Genomic DNA, 4,788 nt, shown 5'->3' with positions numbered 1-4,788 from the left:
CCTTATGAACCACATAGCATATCATTACAGCAGTAAGTACCGGTATGTTAGCTAGCTACCTAACGTTAGCAGCTATACATCAAACATGCCAGTATATTAACTATAGGCTATCTAATTACCCAACGTTTATTGACTTGATTATTCTCGTCATTCTTCGCTTAGCTAAATGGTATAGTCGTTGTGCTTTCACAATGGAAATTCGGGTGCTTTCGTAAATTGACAATAGAACGAATTGACAACAGAATGAGTCAAAACGCCTTAAGAACGTTGACTGGAACACTAGTAGCAAATTAATAGCATATTAATGGAATTGAACGTTCGCAGAGCCTGTTTTTACTATAGTGATACTAAGAATTCCATTAAAGATGTATCCTTTTTATTTTACCACTACAATCTGGTCGTCTGATGGAACTGGAAAAAAAAACTACTTGTGTAGAAAGTAAATATCCGCACCTCGATGGTGTCAACTGTGCTTATGTCTGCGTAATGAAAAAGTAGGGAATTTTTTTAAACTTCTGACTATTTCTGGTCTAGCGATCGATGACAAACAAGCTCGCTGCCCAGACATAATTACAAAGAGGAGATTCTCCTAATTAAAATGGTGCCCGTGTAACAGTTTTGCCTTCCCTGTAGCTCAGTTGGTAGAGCATGGTGTTTGCAACGCCAGGGTTGTGGGTTCGATTCCCACGGGGGGCAGGTACAAAAAAAAAAAAAAAAAAAAAATGAAATGAAATGTCTGCATTCACTACTGTAAGTCGCTCTGGATAAGAGCGTCTGCTAAATGTAAATGTAGTAAATGTAGTTTTGCTTCCGTTCCTCTCCTCGCCCCTACCTGGGCTCGAACTGAGAATTAAATGACGTGCCACAGAATGCTGCAGCAGCACGCAGAGTGTGCCGCAGTATTACGCAACTTTTAAAGGAGGAACCACTGTATTCCGCTTGGCCATCGCTCATCCATTAACTTATATGTACAGTCATGGCCAAAAGCTTTGAGAATGACACAAATAATCATTTTTACAAAGTCTGCTGCCTCAGTTTGTATGATGGCAATTTGCATATACTCCAGAATGTTATGAAGAGTGATCAGATGAATTGCAATTAATTGCAAAGTCCCTCTTTGCCATGCAAATGAACTGAATCCCCCAAAAGCATTTCCACTGCATTTCAGCCCTCCCACAAAAGGACCAGCTGACATCATGCCAGTGATTCTCTCGTTAACACAGGTGTGAGTGTTGACAAGGACACGGCTGGAGATCACTTTGTCATGCTGATTGAGTTCGAATAACAGACTGGAAGCTTCAAAAGGAGGGTGGTGCTTGGAATCATTGTTCTTCCTCTGTCAATCATGGTTACCTGCAAGGAAACATGTGCCGTCATCATTGCTTTGCACAAAAAGGGCTTCACAGGCAAGGATATTACTGCCCGTAAGATTGCACCTAAATCAACCATTTATCGGATCATCAAGAACTTCAAGGAGAGCGGTTCAATTGTTGTGAAGAAGGCTTCAGGGCGCCCAAGAAAGTCCAGCAAGTGCCAGGACCGTCTCCTAAAGTTGATTCATCTGCGGGATCAGGGCACCACCAGTACAGAGCTTGCTCAGGAATGGCAGCAGGCAAGTGTGAGTGTATCTGCACGCACAGTGAGGCGAAGACTTTTGGAGGATGGTCTGGTGTCAAGAAGGGCAGCAAAGAAGCCACTTCTCTCCAAGAAAAACATCAGGGACAGACTGATATTCTGCAAAAGGTACAGGGATTGGACTGCTGAGGACTGGGGTAAAGTCATTTTCTCGGATGAATCCCCTTTCCAATTGTTTGGGGCATCCGGAAAAAAACTTGTCCGGAGAAGACAAGGTGAGCGCTACCAGTCCTGTGTCATGCCAACAGTAAAGGGTTGCTTCTCAGCCAAGGGAGTGGGCTCACTCACAATTTTGCCTAAGAATACAGCCATGAATAAAGAATGGTACCAACACATCCTCCGAGAGCTACTTCTCACAACCATCCAGGAACAGTTTGGTGACGAACAATGCCTTTTCCAGCATGATGGAGCACCTTGCCATAAGGCAAAAGTGATAGCTAAGTGGCTCGGGGAACAAAACATCAACATTTTGGGTCCATGGTCAGGAAACTCCCCAGACCTTAATCTCATTGAGAACTTGTGGTCAATCCTCGAGGCAGGTGGACAAACAAAACCCCACAAATTCTTACAAACTCCAAGCATTGATTATGCAAGAATGGGTTGCCATCAGTCAGGATGTGGCCCAGAAGTTAATTGACATCATGCCAGGGCGGATCGCAGAGGTCTTGAAAAAGAAGGGTCAACACTGCAAATATTCATGTAATTGTCAATAAAAGCCTTTGACACTCATGAAATGCTTGTAATTATACTTCAGTATTCCATAGTAACATCTGACAAAAATATCTAAAGACACTGAAGCAGCAGACTTTGTGAAAATTTATATTTGTGTCATTCTCAAAATTTTGGCCACGACTGTACATATTCTTATTCACCTCTTTAGATTTGTGTGTAATTGAGCACACAGCCATTCAATCTCCATAGACAAACATTGGCAGTAGAATGGCCTTACTGAAGAGCTCATTGACTTTCAACGTGGCACCGTCATAGTATACCACATTTCCAACAAGTCAGTTTGTCAAATTTCTGCCCTGCTAGAGCTGCCCTGGTCGCTACCATAGCACCAACTGTAAAGTTTGGTGGAGGAGATATAATGGTCTGGGGCTGTTTTTCATGTTTCGGGCTAGGCTCCTTAGTTCCAGTGAAGGGAAATCTTAATGCTACAGCATACAATGACATTCTAGATTATTCTGTGCTTCCATCTTTGTAGCAACAGTTTAGGGAAGGCCATACAGAAATGGTTTGTCGAGATCGGTGTGAAAGAAATTGAATGGCCTGCACAGAGCCCTGACCTCAACCCCATCGAACACCTTTGGCATGAATTGGAATGCTGACTGCGAGCCAGGCCTAAACACCCAGCATCAGTGCCCGACCTCTCTAATGCTCTTGTGGCTGAATGGAAGCAATCCCAGCAGCAATGTTCCAACATCTAGTGGAAAGCCTTCCCAGAGTGGAGGCTGCTATAATAGCAAAGGGGGGACACATGATTTTGGAATGAGATGTTCAGGTGTCCACATACTTTTGGTAATGTAGTGTATAAGTGATATGCAGACTGTATTATTTGTAGTTGTGGTACCTTTATTAATGTTTATTGATATCTGCTTCACTATGACAATATAGAAGTATTACTGTAACCTGTCCAGTAGATGGCTAGTTGTAAGCCTGTTCAAAGCACTGAATATCTGGATTCCCCAATCTTGATATTGTGTTATCAGGATCAGATGTATCCTATCCGATTGTCTTCTTGAAAAAAATGTATTAAAAACAGCCAGATCGATCTGGTCCTGGATTGCAAAAAATAGTATTACAGAATTCGTCTCATTCTGATCCAGATTAAACGTTTTGAAAAATTGGGCCTTTGCTTCATAAATTGAATGGACCACAAACATTTTCTATTTTAGAGTCTGTTATTTTTGTTCTATGTTCTGTTCTCTCTGTTCCATACATATTACTTGGATATAGTTCAATTAGATCAGGTTTTCCCAAACTCCCCCCCTGGGTGCACGTTTTGCCCTAGCACTACACAGCTTATTCAATTAATCAAAGCTTAATGATGACTCGGTTCATCATTCCATTCATATCACAAGTAGCTTCTGGGGTCAAACATTTTGGTGGGTTTTTTAGTAGCTTTCATCCTCATTGTAGTAGTATTTTAGCCATCGGTTTCATTCTTAATCATAAACACTCCAACAACATGTGACAATCAATGCTACTCATCCAGCATGCCATGGGGCTGAGTCTGCTATAGCTGATTCAGATGTTCCTTCCTGGTTGACTTTGTATTTTTGCCTCGCCTGCCTGCCTCCCTCTGCCTTTCTCCTCTTCATACAGTGGGTATTGAGGGCAGACATATAATGCTGTAACGTCTCTGTCTCTACATCTAAGATGTACCTGGAGCACAAAGGTACATGTGTACACTGATTCAACTAGTTATCAGAAGAGAGAGGGGAAAGAGAGAGGGAGAGATGGAAGACAAACAGAGCAGACAGCAAAGGGTGAGTGTTCTCTGGTTACATAACCGAGTGGCCAAGAGAGGTAGGGTGGGGGCAAGTGATGTCAATCATCTGCAATAACCACCTGCAGATGGTACATCTAATTCATGAGTACAGTCCTATTGATTGGTGCGTGGTGAGTAAGGGAGGGGATTAGATGCTTGGCTGCCCAACTACACAGAGGATAACACCCATATAGTATATTTACATTCCAGATATTGACAGGTGATAGCAACAGTTGTTTATTTATTTTCCATTGTTCAACCTGAATTTTTAAGAGCACGACACAACCCCAAAATAGACTGGGAGGGACATGGATGTTGATATCGATTCACCCACAGACAACGTACGCTCAGGGGAGTGGGGACAGTGAAGAGGGCTGAAGTGCTGAGGAGTCCCATTGAAATGCTAGTTAGTGACTGGCAAAGTCCTTAGAAGAACCGCTGAACATGCCGATTGGCACAAATGTTTTTGTGTTGCTTATTTTTTATTTTTTTTATGTCATTCTTGGAGGTGTGTTTCCTGACCAATTACACATTTGGTTAATGATGTTTGTCCCCCACGAGACACTGTAGATGTGGAAGCTTATTTTACTTCCTCAAAATCCTCAAAATTTAAATCTGTTATTCATTTTGAAGGTTTTGACAAGGATGTTTTAGTTGCT

General features: G+C 42.2%; 1 non-coding gene across 1 annotated transcript; it reads left to right on the top strand.

Moving 5' to 3' along the window:
• Positions 1–620: 620 nt before the first annotated feature.
• On the top strand, positions 621–696 carry trnaa-ugc (transfer RNA alanine (anticodon UGC)). Its single transcript has one exon. It is a non-coding gene; the product is annotated as a tRNA-Ala (tRNA).
• Positions 697–4,788: the final 4,092 nt, after the last annotated feature.

Source organism: Salmo salar, chromosome ssa11 (genome assembly GCF_905237065.1).
Source record: "Salmo salar chromosome ssa11, Ssal_v3.1, whole genome shotgun sequence".
In the NCBI taxonomy this organism is placed as follows: Eukaryota; Metazoa; Chordata; class Actinopteri; order Salmoniformes; family Salmonidae; genus Salmo; species Salmo salar.
The sequence above is the reverse complement of the archived record's forward strand: the minus strand, read 5'-3'. Positions and strand labels throughout refer to the sequence as shown.